The 19,110-nt window shown below is 35.5% G+C and overlaps 1 protein-coding gene across 2 annotated transcripts in view; it reads right to left on the bottom strand.

Moving 5' to 3' along the window:
- The window catches only part of LOC131438269 (uncharacterized), a 68,469-nt gene extending 53,088 nt beyond the window's left edge, over positions 1-15,381 (bottom strand). For both annotated transcript variants that reach the window (XM_058608149.1, XM_058608148.1), the window contains exon 1: positions 14,562-15,381. The gene's annotated coding sequence lies outside the window, so the exon portion shown is untranslated. The remainder of the gene's footprint in view (positions 1-14,561) is intronic.
- Between the last annotated feature and the right edge of the window lie 3,729 nt (positions 15,382-19,110).

Below are 19,110 nucleotides of genomic sequence, written 5' to 3'. Positions count from 1 at the left end.
TTTTCGAGTATCCTCACGGATATAAGATCGCTTCAATGAGGACTCAATCTTCCGTTGCTCCATAGACTGTTCTCAGTAGAACATAGAGCTACAGGTATCAATTTTATCTTTCAATTTTTTCCATTATTCATTCTGTTGTTCACAATAAAGTGGTCCCGTTTCCATGTTTTCACGAGTCTCGCAACGAATATAGATACTCTAGCGGGAGTGTTCAGAAAGGGGGACGCGTTTCTTTCTGTTCCTTATTCCATACTTCCTTCATTTCATATATTATTGGAATGGTAATCAATTTCTAGTCTATTTTCACCAAATTGAATGAAAGTCTAAATAAAATGCTCTACCTTGCAGTTCAATCGCCATGGTAAATATATTGCATAGAAAAAAATCAGTTTGAAGTTGATTTGTAAAAGAAAGGAAAATTTATCAGTTTATTGAATAGCAAACACAATAACGAACCCTAGATCCATGATGACAGTGCTTGTCATTGATGCTGCTTCCAACGAATATCTGCAGTTGAAAGTCGCAAAGACTCTCATTACTATAGTAACAGACTAGATGCATATAAATTCCAATTCAAATTGACAGACGCCAGACACAGACTAACGATAAGATTCATTCACAACGGTATTTGTATATTCCAAGTGACTTGTTTGGGGTGGGCGAAAAATTAGGTATGCTCTTCAGTAGGAAGCTTACTGCTGTTGGGAAGTCTTAAACGGATGAACTACGGTAATTTCACTTTTTTTACATTGTTGTAGCTGAAGACCAAAATAAAATACTGTCATGTTATTATATAAATTATATTATTATATATTATATATATATATATATATATATATATATATGTTTCTTTCATTTCATTGATAAAATCGATTGGATCGCTTATTGTTTTTATTAATATGAACTCATGTGCGACTTTCGATTGCGACGTAATGTGGTCATGTAGATTGCTGGTCATCCACGAAAACCAGCACGGCACGTGTCAATATTGTCTGTAAGCCGTTCACTATGACAAACCTTGTGGTAAAATGGATAATAAGATATCACGATCCAAGGACAACAGAGTTCTCTCACGCAAGTCAGAAACTAAAAACAGCCAAATACTCTCATCAAACAGACCATCTATGTGCAACGAAACGAAAGCAAGACAAAGATACTATTCAACCAAATACAAATAATATTACGCCCAAGTCCTATACCAATTGGAAGCCAATGTTTGGTTCACCAAATGATCAACTTAGTCCATCCTCGCATAAATTCTTGACAAGTCAGAGTTTCTTAAAAAATGATCATACCAGCAACTTTGCTTGATATTGCGATGGTTATTTTTGTTTATTTATGGACACATAATAAATAAGAGTCTATTACTTTAATGTTATTCTATAAATACAAAAATTGTGTTTCTAAATGATGATGGTGCTAATTTCTTTAGATTATTAATATAAGTTGCTTTATTCAGATTACGTCGATTTTTTGCATTTTTTTATTTGGTTCAAATTTTGCGTTTGCATTCCTCATTATCAAAAGAGACAATTTGCATGCATTTTTGATATGTTGTAGCTGAAGACCAAAATAAAATACTGTCATGTTATTATATAAATTATATTATTATATATTATATATATGTTTCTTTCATTTCATTGATAAAATCGATTGGATGGTAATCTACAACAACAGACGCACAAGGCTTCAGTCGGTCATCAACGGTGACGGATTTTTACCAGCTTGATTATACAGACGCCAAATATTGATTTGTTCTGAGTAACAAGTAAGGGATTTCGTGATACTGTTCGGAATAATTCTATAAATCATGTTATTTAACATCGCATGGAGATTAAGAACTTTTTTCTTCAAAGTCTGTAGAAAAGTGTTTTGTCATTTGATTGTAACTAAGTTAATTTGTATATGTTTTTCCCGGTGTTCTGAATGATATGTGCCTAACGAAATCAATCCCCTCATGTGCGACTTTCGATTGCGACGTAATGTGGTCATGTAGATTGCTGGTCATCCACGAAAACCAGCACGGCACGTGTCAATATTGTCTGTAAGCCGTTCACTATGACAAACCTTGTGGTAAAATGGATAATAAGATATCACGATCCAAGGACAACAGAGTTCTCTCACGCAAGTCAGAAACTAAAAACAGCCAAATACTCTCATCAAACAGACCATCTATGTGCAACGAAACGAAAGCAAGACAAAGATACTATTCAACCAAATACAAATAATATTACGCCCAAGTCCTATACCAATTGGAAGCCAATGTTTGGTTCACCAAATGATCAACTTAGCCCATCATCGCATAAATTCTTGACAAGTCAGAGTTTCTTAAAAATGATCATACCAGCAACTTTCCTTGATATTGCGGTGGTTAATTTTGTTTATTTATGGACACATAATAAATAAGAGTCTATTACTTTAATGTTATTCTATGAATACAAAATTTGTGTTTCTAAATGATGATGGTGTCAATTTATTTAGATTATTAATATACTATATTGCTTTATTCAGATTACGTTAAAACCGACTGTAGTGCGAAATCGAACGTCGATTTTTTGTATTTTTTTATTTGGTTCAAATTTTGCGTTTGCATTCCTCATTATCAAAAGAGACAATTTGCATGCATTTTTGATATGTTGTAGCTGAAGACCAAAATAAAATACTGTCATGTTGTTATATAAATTATATTATTATATATTATATATATATATATATATATATATATATATATATATATATATATATATATATATATATATATATATATATATATATATATATATATATATATATATATATATATATATATATATATATATATATATATATATATATATATATATATATATATATATATATATATATATATATATAAATATTTGCCCTAGCACAAAATTTGGCTAACCCCTAAATGACCATACCTGCATCGGCCAGAAATAGTCGAAAACACGTTTTCGTTCGGCACGTCAGAAAAGACATTGCACTTCGTTGCAAAACAAAAAGTGTTCTGTAAGTAGCAGAAACTTTACGTCTGCTTAGCGGTTCAAATTGAACTGCCGAGTTTAGCACTAAGCAGTTCAATTTGAACTGCTCTGCACTGATGAGTCAAAGACGAAACGTAAAAATAATGAAAACGGTTATGTGCCCTAGCACAAAATTTGGCTAACCCCTAAATGACCATACCTGCATCGGCCAGAAATAGTCGAAAACACGTTTTCGTTCGGCACGTCAGAAAAGACATTGCACTTCGTTGCAAAACAAAAAGTGTTCTGTAAGTAGCAGAAACTTTACGTCTGCTTAGCGGTTCAAATTGAACTGCCGAGTTTAGCACTAAGCAGTTCAATTTGAACTGCTCTGCACTGATGAGTCAAAGACGAAACGTAAAAATAATGAAAACGGTTATGTGCCCTAGCACAAAATTTGGCTAACCCCTAAATGAAGAATTAACCGTTTTTCGACATATTGAATAATAATTATCAAATCATTATAGTGTGGGTCCCGGCTCATTGTTCCATTCCAGGCAATGAAAGAGCCGATATTTTAGCCAAACGTGATGCTATTGATATCATTACACGTTAGATACACATCTCCTTCGAATTGGACTTTCTGAGACTAATCATTGCGCTTGTGGCGAAGATTATCGCAATATTGATCATATCGTTTGGACATGCGTGGAGTATCGTGATGTCAGATCTCAACTAATACATTCATTGCGTATTCAAGGTAGACTATCCAATGTCCCATTTCGAAACATTCTTGCTTGTCGTGATCTCCCTTACATGAAACTTCTTTATCATTTCATTAAGTCCATTGCAGTTTCAATTTAAATTTCATTTTATGTTAGACTACTTTCTCTTCCATGAGTTCAACCAATAGCCAGCTATCTTATATTGAATAAAAGTGATGAACTAATACAAACAAACCTGAAATAGTTATAAGGTCATGTACCAAATAAATGTATTTTAGTTAATGCAATTTATAATAGCAAATCGCATAATAAAAACAGTGTTTAGATTAACCAACATACCAACATACTAATATGATATTCGAAATGTATTAGGTATAAAGTACTATGTATTGTGGATGCCACGGCGAAGAAAAACTTATGTATAATGCCTATGAAATAAATGTATTTTTGAAAAAAAAGTTCTGCGTAGTTCTGCGAATTTATATTTCTAGTCATTTATATTTACAAAAAACATTCGTTCTTCTTTAAGTGAAAACTGAAGCCAGGCACATCACATTATATATTTGAAATAATCAGACTCTTCATAGAATATTTTAATTTATTTTTATATCTTCCACATCAATTATCTATGTGGTGCAGCCACATATCCGAAGCCAAGATTCTTTGGCTTAATTAGGGTCAAATGAGCGGAAGCGAAGTTATTTTTTCATTCACGCTCAGTCAATGGAAAAGTACCGCAAAAATATTCTGGTAAATACATTAAAGTAAATGCTGCAATGCTTAGTAATTAATTAAGTCAACTAGTTTTTTTTTCTTTTGGAAAATCCATTCTGAAGAGCATAAATTAATATGGATGTTATAAACACAGGAAAATGAATTTATTCAATATTTTAAAAAGGAACTGTTTCAGATGTATACGATTTTAGGTCAACAAATTAGGCGTTAACACAATTATCTTTCACTTTTCGTAATTTCTAATCAATATTAAGACAGTTGCACGATTCGGCGATCTGGCTTTCGTCGAAACAGCTTTCGACCAAATGATGCCTGACCGTCTAATAATGCTATATAGAAAATGTTTTTTTCCCAAGTGCTAAGTGGCAGTTGTTTAATTTCACGACGGAAAAGGGCCCAAATTAGATGTTCAAATTTAATTTATGTTCAATCTCGAACATTACTGTTATGAACTAATTTCTGCCTTTACCAACAACATTGATGTCTGTAGGGGATCCAGTCTAAATTATTGTTTATTGTTCATATTAATAAAAACAATAAGCGATTCAATCGATTTTATCAATGAAATGAAAGAAACATATATAAATATATATATATATATATATATATATATATATATATATATATATATATATATATATATATATATATATATATATATATATATATATATATATATATATATATATATATATATATATGTTTCTTTCATTTCATTGATAAAATCGATTGAATCGCTTATTGTTTTTATTAATATGAACAATAATTTAGACTGGATCCCCTACAGACATCAATGTTGTTGGTAAAGGCAGAAATTAGTTCATAACAGTAATGTTCGAGATTGAACATAAATTAAATTTGAACATCTAATTTGGGCCCTTTTCCGTCGTGAAATTAAACAACTGCCACTTAGCACTTGGGAAAAAAACATTTTCTATATAGCATTATTAGACGGTCAGGCATCATTTGGTCGAAAGCTGTTTCGACGAAAGCCAGATCGCCGAATCGTGCAACTGTCTTAATATTGATTAGAAATTACGAAAAGTGAAAGATAATTGTGTTAACGCCTAATTTGTTGACCTAAAATCGTATACATCTGAAACAGTTCCTTTTTAAAATATTGAATAAATTCATTTTCCTGTGTTTATAACATCCATATTAATTTATGCTCTTCAGAATGGATTTTCCAAAAGAAAAAAAAACTAGTTGACTTAATTAATTACTAAGCATTGCAGCATTTACTTTAATGTATTTACCAGAATATTTTTGCGGTACTTTTCCATTGACTGAGCGTGAATGAAAAAATAACTTCGCTTCCGCTCATTTGACCCTAATTAAGCCAAAGAATCTTGGCTTCGGATATGTGGCTGCACCACATAGATAATTGATGTGGAAGATATAAAAATAAATTAAAATATTCTATGAAGAGTCTGATTATTTCAAATATATAATGTGATGTGCCTGGCTTCAGTTTTCACTTAAAGAAGAACGAATGTTTTTTGTAAATATAAATGACTAGAAATATAAATTCGCAGAACTACGCAGAACTTTTTTTTCAAAAATACATTTATTTCATAGGCATTATACATAAGTTTTTCTTCGCCGTGGCATCCACAATACATAGTACTTTATACCTAATACATTTCGAATATCATATTAGTATGTTGGTATGTTGGTTAATCTAAACACTGTTTTTATTATGCGATTTGCTATTATAAATTGCATTAACTAAAATACATTTATTTGGTACATGACCTTATAACTATTTCAGGTTTGTTTGTATTAGTTCATCACTTTTATTCAATATAAGATAGCTGGCTATTGGTTGAACTCATGGAAGAGAAAGTAGTCTAACATAAAATGAAATTTAAATTGAAACTGCAATGGACTTAATGAAATGATAAAGAAGTTTCATGTAAGGGAGATCACGACAAGCAAGAATGTTTCGAAATGGGACATTGGATAGTCTACCTTGAATACGCAATGAATGTATTAGTTGAGATCTGACATCACGATACTCCACGCATGTCCAAACGATATGATCAATATTGCGATAATCTTCGCCACAAGCGCAATGATTAGTCTCAGAAAGTCCAATTCGAAGGAGATGTGTATCTAACGTGTAATGATATCAATAGCATCACGTTTGGCTAAAATATCGGCTCTTTCATTGCCTGGAATGGAACAATGAGCCGGGACCCACACTATAATGATTTGATAATTATTATTCAATATGTCGAAAAACGGTTAATTCTTCATTTAGGGGTTAGCCAAATTTTGTGCTAGGGCACATAACCGTTTTCATTATTTTTACGTTTCGTCTTTGACTCATCAGTGCAGAGCAGTTCAAATTGAACTGCTTAGTGCTAAACTCGGCAGTTCAATTTGAACCGCTAAGCAGACGTAAAGTTTCTGCTACTTACAGAACACTTTTTGTTTTGCAACGAAGTGCAATGTCTTTTCTGACGTGCCGAACGAAAACGTGTTTTCGACTATTTCTGGCCGATGCAGGTATGGTCATTTAGGGGTTAGCCAAATTTTGTGCTAGGGCACATAACCGTTTTCATTATTTTTACGTTTCGTCTTTGACTCATCAGTGCAGAGCAGTTCAAATTGAACTGCTTAGTGCTAAACTCGGCAGTTCAATTTGAACCGCTAAGCAGACGTAAAGTTTCTGCTACTTACAGAACACTTTTTGTTTTGCAACGAAGTGCAATGTCTTTTCTGACGTGCCGAACGAAAACGTGTTTTCGACTATTTCTGGCCGATGCAGGTATGGTCATTTAGGGGTTAGCCAAATTTTGTGCTAGGGCACATAACCGTTTTCATTATTTTTACGTTTCGTCTTTGACTCATCAGTGCAGAGCAGTTCAAATTGAACTGCTTAGTGCTAAACTCGGCAGTTCAATTTGAACCGCTAAGCAGACGTAAAGTTTCTGCTACTTACAGAACACTTTTTGTTTTGCCCTAGCACAAAATTTGGCTAACCCCTAAATGACCATACCTGCATCGGCCAGAAATAGTCGAAAACACGTTTTCGTTCGGCACGTCAGAAAAGACATTGCACTTCGTTGCAAAACAAAAAGTGTTCTGTAAGTAGCAGAAACTTTACGTCTGCTTAGCGGTTCAAATTGAACTGCCGAGTTTAGCACTAAGCAGTTCAATTTGAACTGCTCTGCACTGATGAGTCAAAGACGAAACGTAAAAATAATGAAAACGGTTATGTGCCCTAGCACAAAATTTGGCTAACCCCTAAATGACCATACCTGCATCGGCCAGAAATAGTCGAAAACACGTTTTCGTTCGGCACGTCAGAAAAGACATTGCACTTCGTTGCAAAACAAAAAGTGTTCTGTAAGTAGCAGAAACTTTACGTCTGCTTAGCGGTTCAAATTGAACTGCCGAGTTTAGCACTAAGCAGTTCAATTTGAACTGCTCTGCACTGATGAGTCAAAGACGAAACGTAAAAATAATGAAAACGGTTATGTGCCCTAGCACAAAATTTGGCTAACCCCTAAATGACCATACCTGCATCGGCCAGAAATAGTCGAAAACACGTTTTCGTTCGGCACGTCAGAAAAGACATTGCACTTCGTTGCAAAACAAAAAGTGTTCTGTAAGTAGCAGAAACTTTACGTCTGCTTAGCGGTTCAAATTGAACTGCCGAGTTTAGCACTAAGCAGTTCAATTTGAACTGCTCTGCACTGATGAGTCAAAGACGAAACGTAAAAATAATGAAAACGGTTAATTCTTGCCAGCAATGTTTGATCGAATGGCTTCAATTGCGCTCAGACTATCTGTGAAGAGGAAATTGTTAAACATACCAAATCCAGTAGTCTCTTCAATTCGTGATCCGTCCGTGTAAAATATTTTCTGAGAGTCAATACCACGCATACCGCGCTGTATGGATGTGTCGAAAAATAATGTTGAGTCAGGAACATTAAGGAGGCGGATAGGGTTATATATGGAATCAAATTACACCCCGAGGTATTTGAAAGTCAAAACAATCTTTCTTCCCATCATATGAAGCTGAAACTACGCGGGATCATGCTTTCTTGAAAATACGACCAGCTCTGTTTTCTCCGCAGAGAACTCGATACCCAGATGAACAGCCCAAACGGACAAGTTATCTAAGGTATCTGCAATGGTTTTTGCAGGTTAACAGCTTTGGGTCCAGTAACTGAAATCACGCCATCATCTGCCAATTGTCTGGGTTACTAGACAGCTGTCAATGTCATTCACGTAAAAAATATAGAAAAGCGGACTAAGGCATGAGCTAATTCTGTATGTTGCCTAATCGCCATATGAAAAATACATGCACTTCTCTGACAAAAGGTTGTTAAAATAATTATTTATAACCGCTGGAAGTCCATGTTGATGGAACTTGTCTGAAAGAACATCAATGGAAACTGAATCAAATGCTCCTTTAATGTCTAAAAATACGGATGCCATTTGTTGTTTTTGAGCGAAGGCAATTTGGATGTCAGACGAAAGCAATGCAAGGCAATCATTCGTTTCTTTATTTCTACTAAAGCCAAACTAAGTATCTGACAACAAACTGTTCATCTCGACCTAAGTTTCGAGACGTCGAAGAATAGGAATATTTTTTTCGAACAATTTTCTGATGCAAGGCAACATTGCAATGGGTCTATATGAGTTGTGATTGAAAGCTGGTTTCCCCGGCTTTTGCATGGCGATAACTTTCACTTGCCTGCAGTCAGGTGGAACCATATTTTGCTCAAGAAACTTGTTGAACAATTCCAACAAAAGTTTTTTTGCGAGGTCCGGCAGATTCTTCACCAAGTTGAATTTAATTCTGTCAAATCCAGGTGCGATATTGTTACAAGAAATGAGTGCTATGGAAAATTCTATCATTGAAAAGGGGCATTATTTGGAGAAGACTCACGAGTAATGCTCTGCGTAGGAACAGAATCTGGACAAACTTCCCTCGTAAAATCAAATATCCATCGGTTCGAGTACTACTCACTCTCATTTCCTACGTACGATTCCTCATTCGTCTGGCCGTGTTCCAAGGAGTGCTCATTGAGATTTCTCTTGACAAACCATGTCTCCCATATCTACATTTCTTGGCCAAAAGTATGATCTTGTACTTGGTTTCTGAAACCAACAATTTATCAAAATTCTGAGGAGTTCCTCCTCCTCGTTTTAAAAACGTGTTGAAAGTATTTGTGTTTAGCATCTAAGCACTATTTGTTCCAACAAGGGTTTCGAGGCCTTCTATTGGTCGATGGACCAAGAAATCGTTTGGTTTGGGCTTGTTCTGCGGCCTCCAGAATCGAACAAACGAGGAAGTCATTATCTTCAAGTGGGAGGAGCTCTTCCATTGAGTTCAAGGTACTTGAGATACTACTTTGGTATTTAATTAAGTGAACATTTTTTGTCAAACCATATGGAATATTAACTGAATTAGCAATGCATTTGTTACTGCTAATTGAGATGATGATTGGTAAATGATCACTACCGTGTAAATCAGGAAATACTTTCCAGGTGCAATCTAGTCGAATTGAAGTCGAGTGAAGAGACGTGCGAATTGAAATCTTCCAGAATCTATCGTGGCGCAGGAAGTTTGATATCCTTTTGGCAACACTGTTTTTAACAGATCACGCGTGAATCGTGCCTTGTGTCATTGTCAAACTTGTTCAGTTTGATCTGTAATGAAATCATGAATCGTCGTTTTGTCCATAATTTAATCAAGAATGAGCGATGGAAAAGTTGGAGTAAGATCTACTTTTTTATCGAAAAATTGTGTTCAGCGACGAAGCTTATTTTTAGTTGAATGGATACGTCAATATGCAAAATTGTCGCATCTGGAGTAAATACCAGCCAGAAGCATTGCAAGAGCTACCAATGCATCCCAAAAAGGTCACTCTTTGCACTATTCGTGAAATACCGGCCGATATATTGGAGTGTGTGTGCGCCATCTAAAGCAGAGCCGCGGTCAACATTTGCATGAAATCAACTTCAAACATTAAGTTATATTGATAGTTCTATCGATTCCATTAACGATTTCATCAATTTTCTCATTTTTGTGTGTTTTTGATGATCAAATCCTGTACTTCTTGATAAATCACCCTTTACAATATATGTTATTTCAAAGAAAATGGTTAATCCATTAGAAAGGAACAGCCGCCTTGTTTTGTAGCTCCAAGCTACAATATTCACAGCATTCATTCTTCAAAATCGTTGTGTTATCGGATATTTTGACAATTTTTCTCTCGTCGTGTTTGCGTAACTTAAAAATTTCATAATTTGTTGCTGCCAAAATTTGTGGGTTTAGTCAAAGAATTCAAAGCTGTGTAAAGCACATTTGATCATTTTTGTACGTTTCGACTCAATCATTATTGTGACACTTAAAGTAGAGCAGTACTGTCCGCAGTACTGTGTTGTGGTTTATGTCAGAATGGTAGAATCATACAATGTATCTGTCTCATTGTTAAGTTTCATTATAAATGGAAGGAGAATATGTAAGCAATTTCCTCGGTATCAGAAATCGATTTTATAGCATGAGATAAAAAATTTGCGATTTAAGAAAAGTTAAACCAAAATTCAACGCTCATAATTGGAGGTATAATTTTATGTTTTCTAGTACGCGGGGTCAATTTGGTGAAAGACATGTGAGCTATTTTGACTGTACGCAATGGAAGTATTTGCTTATCAAAAATCATCATTAGTGATGGCTTGCGTTTCTGAAAATTTCTGTCGATGCTACAATTTATTCAGTATCAAATTCAAAGACATTGAAGCCTTAGGAGGTTCACTTCAGCAAAATAAAACCTTGAATGGATTCCGGTACCGACCGACTAATGATGTGTTTATTTCTATTATGCTCGCAATTCCTGCTCTAACATATGCTACTCGGGACAATTTCTCCTGGGGAAAACCATTAGTAGCCGGATAGCAAAACCGCCATTCGTCGTTTGCCAGTGCCTGACGGGCCAGAAATAAACAGAGCTGCGTTCAAAAGCAAAAGGCAATCACGGTCTAATGGCGGTACGTCCGGGAAGGGGCCACTGCCGGAACTCTTGGCATGTTCATCCGAATGGTGAGGGTAGAAGGATCCTTTTTTCTTGTTCAGGGTAGCAGTTTCAAAGTTCGGAGTTGAATTTACACTTGAAAAATATCTATTCTGTATTGGATTAACAAGCAAAAAGAAATGTTTTTAGTCGAAATTAGATAGTTCGAAAAATAGTGTTAACTGAATAAACTGAAAAAAGTCTTTGGTGATTGGAAACTGTTTTCTGTTGATTATTCTGAGCCACCTGGAAATCCTATGGAATCAAATTCGACTGATTGTTATGTTGCAGTATACAGCAGAAAACATGCTCAGTGCTGACAATAACGACCATGACATTGAAGGATCTCCAAGGTTGGGCAATATTGTCTATTTTATTGCATTCTTGCGACGAAAGAGTAGTGTGAGCAGTGTGCTGCAAAATCATATAGCGATGAATTAATCATCTTGTATAAGGCATAATGGATTCTACCTTTATCCATTGAGAGTGCTGTTGCAGCTCTTAGGAGTCTGGCGAAAAGTTTTTCGTTCATTGCTCCATTAAGTGTGGTCAGTAGCAACCTATTCTCACCGAGAGCTTGTGAATCTTTCAGGACAATATTTTATTTGTACAAAATTGGCGAAGTTGAGATAAGACATGGCAGTTTAGTATTATTATTATTCTATTAGTACGATGTTGGATGAGCCTTGATCAGCAATATATTTTTTCTGTTGGTTAGACTATAAAGTGAAGAACAAATAGTTGAAATTGTTGTTCGAGTCATATTTACAAATTAAGGGACCCGTAAATTTCAAAATCGACAAGTTCTAACACTTTTAAAATTGTAAATATATTTACATGTATAACTCGTCCTATTCCAGGCAATGTTTTAAATCAGTAGTTATTTGCCTATTTGTGTGTACAGTAAACAATGTCCGTGACAATTGTTATGTTCACTAGCTGTGAAGTCTGCGTCAATATAACGAACGAAGAGCGCATTGGTTGGCCCCGTATGTAAGCCGATGGTGTAGATTGTCTGGTAGACCAAAAATTACGATCCGATCGTTGGTTGACGATTATTGCCCTAGCTGATGTATTTCTTCATTTTAAACGCACTGTAGTTCACGCACCGTAGAAAATTGTTTTAACTTGCAATCGGTGAGGTTTTGATATGATGATGATTGATTATTTAAAAAAAATTACAAGGTTGTGTACAAGACACGACCGATTGAGATGAAATTTAAAATGCGGAGTTTACTCCATTTTATTTAGTTTTGACACTGTCCGCTTCGTATCAAACTTTATTTTTGTTTCTGTTTCTGATTTCGGGAGGGGCCAGGGCCCCTCGGGCTTCTCCTCTGGGTACGTGTCTGCAAGTGTAGGTCTCATTCTTTTATGAGTGTAAAGCAATAAAAAAGTATCAATTGCTGTTACAACGTAAGTAGTTTTCTTCAATTGAAAATTTTGCGTCCTTGATGAATTCGGGTCGAAAAATATTTAAAACTAGCATTTCATCAAGAGACGGCGTATGAATCACAGGTGCTAGGAGAACCACCCATCATGCGGACAGCTGTAATCGGATGTCTACGATGGGCTGGGCATGTCATAAGGATGTCGGACGACAGCCCAGTGAAAATGGTTCTTGAATCTAATCCGACTGGTACAATAAGAAGAGGAGCGCAGTGAGCAAGTTGGATAGGTCAAGTGGAGGGTGATCTCCGAAGCATCCTTGAGTGGCTGGCGACGATCAGCCATGGATCGAGTTATGTGGAGACGTATTCTTAATACAGCAAAGGACACCCCAGGACTATAACTGTTAGGTGTTTTTCATCATTTTTCGAAATTTCAAAAAATTTGAAAAGTTGTCTGGCACAACAATTTAAAAAATAAGGATGAAAGTTACTTCATTGAGAAAATTGATTTTTGCCTTCCTGTATAGAAAGGTTATAAAATTGCTGGGATAAACGACTTTCGAGCGGAACCTCGGAGACCATATATTATTCGACTCAGCGTCGAGATCACAAAATATCTGTGTGAATGTTTGTGTGTTTATATGCATAAAATATGCACCTGATTTTCTTGGAGATGGTTGAACCGTTTTTCACAAACTTAGACTCATATAAAAGGTCTTATGGTCTCATAGAACGCGATTGAGTTTTATGCGCGTCGGACTCCCGGTTCCGGAATTATAGGACGATTGAGAAAAAAATTGCAAATAATATGCACTCCATGTTCATCTACAAGAACATCTGTGCCGACTTTTACAAACCTAGATTCAAATGAAAAGTCTCACATACTCGTACAACAATACTGAACACTTATTCCGGTTCCGAAATTACGTGGTAATTAGTAGAAAAACATTCATTTTAAGAGTGTGTTTCCCTACATAAAACGAAAAAAAACCTTTTAAATAGCCATACAATACAAATGGTGTGTACGTATTGTAAGTTTTTGGCTAAAATATTAATTATGAGATATCGGTTATTAGTTCCCGGTTCCGGAAGTGCCGGAAATAGCAATTAAAAACCTCCGTCATTCAGAGCGACGAAGCGAAAAGAGGAATATTTTTTCTTAAATTTCTCTCAAAACTGTTGCGATTTGAAAGTTATGTCAATTGCTGGCCAAACAACTTCAGTTTGCGATTTCGGAAGTACCGGGACAAAAAACTTCAAAAAGGAGCTCATTTCAATTTCACAGTGATGACAACCGAATTTCAAAATCTTAGATTCAAATGAAAGGTCTTCTGTCGAATTTCACCAGGATCCTACTTCCGGTTCCGGAACTACTGAGTGAAGTGTGTTCGAAATTGTAAACTACCATTTATAAAGACGATGAACAAATCGGAGAAATTCTTCTAAATTTGATTCTTCAAAACTCAAGCGATTTGCATCTGTAGACAAAACTCTATTGTTCATTATTTCAACCAGGAATCGGAAACCAATGTCAGCAGGAAAACTTTGGTTGATCATCAATCGTTAGGAATTGTAATACGAAGTAACTTAATATACTTTATTTTTAGATTTACTGTGTGACAACTCAAGTGAAAAAATATTGGAAAAATAAATTCACGTGACAATAATTTAAACTAGGTAATTTAGAATGTTCATACATTTATATCGACTTACAGCTTTTAAGTTTCCTGTTCTCCTTATCAAATACAATCCAATTATTAGGTGTATTATTTTAGCAGACTTTTATATTCGCCCACCATAGATTACGTGAGAACACCACCCGTCATTCTATGCACTGTGATTTTCTGTTCAACACTTGCCTTGGACACTGCATACCAGACTGCGAATACGAGTTGTGGAATCAAGCATAAGTTATCGATCACGTTTTCCCCACATTACATTATTTAAAATTCTATTCATGCCGTCTATGCTCCCAGCTCGAGAGGCCACTAATCAAAGTATTTTCATTCACCAGCAACTTGTCGTCTGGCAATACACCGTTTGCAATCCGTCTCATACAGCTTCCCGGGAGCAGCTATCTAGCAAACCTGACAGCTCAACATCATACAATCACAAAAGGATGGAAAGCTCAAGGTTCTCTATCCGCTTTAACTGCTACCCGTGCAAGTGGTCGAATTACACACATTCATAGGTTGTAGAAAATAGGATAGAACAACGAATCCTCTCTCGATGCTCTTCATTTTTACCTCGCAGGATAGAATGATGGAATCTTTTGACTCGAATAGTGCTATAAAGCCAGCTGACTTCCACAGCACTTTAATTTTTTCCCTAGTAGATGGATTACGTTGACAACGATAAAAGCACTATTTTTTTTTCAATTACGATGTTATGGCTTACATGCACTCTTCACTAAGCAAACAAATTTACAATTTTGCTAACAACACAGCCTGCATCATTGCAGTAATGGTGCTGCTACCATGGATCCAACCCGCAAGACTACACAACTCAAACTGTGTGCTGTTCATGTCAGACAGCTCTGTTTTGATCCTGTAGCTACATCAAGCAGGTCCTTTTACTATATAATCTCCTACGAGTGGGAAAAACAGATGCGAAATCGAAGCCGAACGAGAGAGCCACGGTTCGGGCATGCCAGACCGATCCGAATCGTACGAGGGTGTAAAATTGTAACGCTTCGTCGTACCTACAATTCCATTAACATTTAACTCTTCTATTTCTCAAAATGTTCTGTTGTATTCTGAACTATTTTTTTTGTTAAAGAACTCGAAAATGTTCGACACGTATTTTTATATTTCAATATGATACGTGGAATTTTCGAGATATGATTTTTTGAAATTTCGCGTTAAAGATACAAGAATTCGTCCAAGACATGAAATGTGCGTCTTTTCCTTAGCTTTCAAATAAGCGATTCGATAATACAACCTTTAAAATTAATATAATGAAATAAGTCAAAAATTAATAAACAAATAACAAATAAACAAATAATAAACATTTTAAACTTGGGCCTAATTTATTTTCTATTTTTTGTTGAAAAAAGAAGCCTTAGGGGTTTAACTTAATCTTGGCAAAGTTTCAGGGTGGAAAGATCAATACTTTCAGAGCAGTGAATTTTTCAATCACGACCCGCACGCGCGGAGCGTACCGCAGCGCAATTCGCTCGGATACGGGCTTAGCTTGTCGACACATGTCGCGTCACAGATCGATTCCTAACTTTGTCAGTTTATTGTTAGCAACGTTTCAGGCAGAAAGCGAGTAAAATTGGGACAAAGGTTTTACGTGAGTAATAAAATAATGGTGACATAAAGTTTTTGCACAGTTGCAATTTTTCTATGATTTGGTTTTTCTGGTTTACAAAAATTCAATATTTCAAACGTGTCCTGGGAAGAGAAAACTTTTATTTTTAATTCCTTGTCTCCGTGTGGCTCAGCATAGTGAAACGATTGTATTCCAGAAATAGTGTAACATTTTTCGAAACGATTTTTAAGAAATTTCTCTGCTTTTACATAATCTTTCGAACATTTGTATATGACTGAAATATTTTGTAGAGAAGATACCATTCATTCGCGGTCGAAATTTGACAATCATTGATCATTTGTAAACTTGCACGACGTGCCATTCTTTTGATAGTTCCTCCAGCACCGTCACATGGCCCGTTTCCATGAGCTGTCGCGTGAAACTGTGCTAAACGATGAAAACCATGTCCACTGTGCAAAACGATGAAAATCATGATCGTGATGAAAAATATTCGCAAAGTGTTTTACATTTTTGAATTGCTGAGGAGCGCCGTCAGAAAAATAGATGCACTTGCGTATATGTGGATAGTATTGGGAAAAATATTTATTAAGGGCTTCGAGAAAAACATACACAGCTATTGCGTCATGTTTCTTGCAATCAGAAATAATTACCAATGTTTTATGATCGATTTTGCAGTTTATTTAATAATAGAAAACAATGGGAAATATAGTCGCTTGGTCGTTGTTCCAATGAAAGCCAGTTATGGCGTTTTGAATAATAGGCGTAATTTTCCGCAAAATCGCAAATTATTAAACTTTCGTCACCCTTGAAATTTTTTATTCACATTTTGGAAAAAATGAAGTTTGTTTTCGAGCAATGAAAAAATGCATGTGCAGCTCAGCCATAGCCGAAGCAGAAAAAAAGTCAACACCGGAGAGCTCGGATCGGTCGGATCGGCATAATGTGGATAGCCTTATTCCATATGAAAAACATAGTTAAGGATTTACAAAAAGAAATTAAACAAAGATTTACTCTTTTGCGAAATGAAAATTTCGCTAAAGAAGTTGAACAAATTAAACCATATTCTAAACCTTTCTGGAAACTTTCTACAGGGTCCGGCACTCGAAGAGTAACCAACTTCAGACCTTCGAGCCTGGCGTCAAGGTAAATGCGACATATTATCGGGAAAGTATTCTGGAGGTTGCTTTGAAGCCATGGGCAGACAAACATTTTGGTGGCAGACCATGGACGTTTCAGCAGGACTCGGCACCGTCTCACAAAGCTCGAGTGAACCAAGAATGGCTGAAAAACAACGTTCCGAAGTTCATCACGTCCACACAATGGCTCTCGAATTCACCAGATGCGAATCCAATGGATTATTCTCTTTGGACCATTTTGGAGAGCAAAGTCCGAACTATAAGACACACCAATCTCGAGGCGAGTGGGCCAAAATACCTGCAAGTCACATTCGGGCAGCTTGCGATTCGTTTTTTGACCGTCTCAAGGCCATAGTCAAGGCAAAAGGTGGTCATATCGAGCAAAAGTGAATTGTTTCTGAATTTTGTATTATTTTTACACATTTTGTACTTTGAATTAAGTAAAAGTAATTTTCCAAACTGAATTTATGGCCTTTTTAATTTGTTACACTTCGAGTGCCGGACCCTGTAAGGTTCTTAAGAAACCTCAGAAACCAATTCCTGCTCTCAAGGAAGGAAATCAAATACTTCTTACAAATGACGAAAAAGCTCAAAAACTTGCTCAGTAGTTCGAGAGTGTCCACAATTTTAATTTGAACGTTATGAGTCCTATTGAAAATGAAGTCTCACTGAAATATGATTATATTTCAACTCAAGTGTTATTACAAGATGACATTATTGTGACGAATTTTGATGAAATTAAATCAATTATTAGGAAATTTAAAAACATGAAAGCTCCTGGTAGTTAAAAATCTTCCCGATGTTGCCTTGAGACTCCTGGTTAAAATTTTCAACAAGTGTTTTTCATTAGCTTACTTCCCAAAAAGATGAAAAACGCCAAAGTAATTCCTATCCTCAAACCTGATAAAAACCCAGCAGAAACATCAAGTTATCGTCCAATTAGCTTACTTCCTTCTATCAGTAAACTTTTTGAAAAAAATATCTTGTTGAGAATGATGTCTCATATAAATGAGAATTCAATTTTTTTACTAGAGCAGTTTGGATTTCGTCATGAACATTCAACTACTCATCAACTTGTCAGAGTAACGAACATGACAAAAACAAATAAATCTTCTGGGTTATCCACTGGAGTTGCTATTCTAGGATTGAAAAAGCATTCGACAGTGTTTGGCATAAAGGTTTAATAGCAAAAATGTCAGATTTCCAGCTTCCTATTTATTTAATCAAAATGATTCAAAAATATTTAACTGATCCTACACTTCAGGTTAGCTATCAGAATTGTAAATCTGAATTGCTACCCGAACGAGCCGGTGTTCCGCAGGGTTCGAGCGTAGCTCCAATCTTGTATAATATTTTCACTTCTGATCTTCCAAATCTACCTGTTGGTTGTCAGAAATCGCTATTCTGTGACGACACAAGTCTGTTAGCCACAGGTAGAAATCTAAGAGTGATCTGCAGTCGCCTACAAAGAAGTTTAAATATTTTCAGTGATTATCTGTCAAAATGGAAAATTAAACCAAATGCAGCAAAAACGCAATTAATTATCTTTCCCCATAAGCTAAGAGCTTCTTTTCTTAAACCAAACAAAAATCACATTTTCAAATTGAAAGGCTTGGAATTGACATGGATTGATCAAGCTAAATACTTAGGTTTAACGTATGGCAAAAAACTCACTTTCGAGGATCACATTGAAGGAATCCAGGCAAAGTGTAATGAATATATTAAATGTATATATCCTTTTATAAACAGAAATTCTAAGCTCTGTCTAAAGAACAAGTTATTAATTTATAAACAAATTTTCAGATCAGCCATGCTTTATGCAGTACCAATTTGGTTAAGTTGTTGTTCCACCA

Source organism: Malaya genurostris, chromosome 3, assembly GCF_030247185.1.
Source record: "Malaya genurostris strain Urasoe2022 chromosome 3, Malgen_1.1, whole genome shotgun sequence".
NCBI classification, from domain to species: Eukaryota; Metazoa; Arthropoda; class Insecta; order Diptera; family Culicidae; genus Malaya; species Malaya genurostris.
Note: the sequence above shows the minus strand (reverse complement) of the source record. Positions and strands in the feature narration are given on the sequence as shown.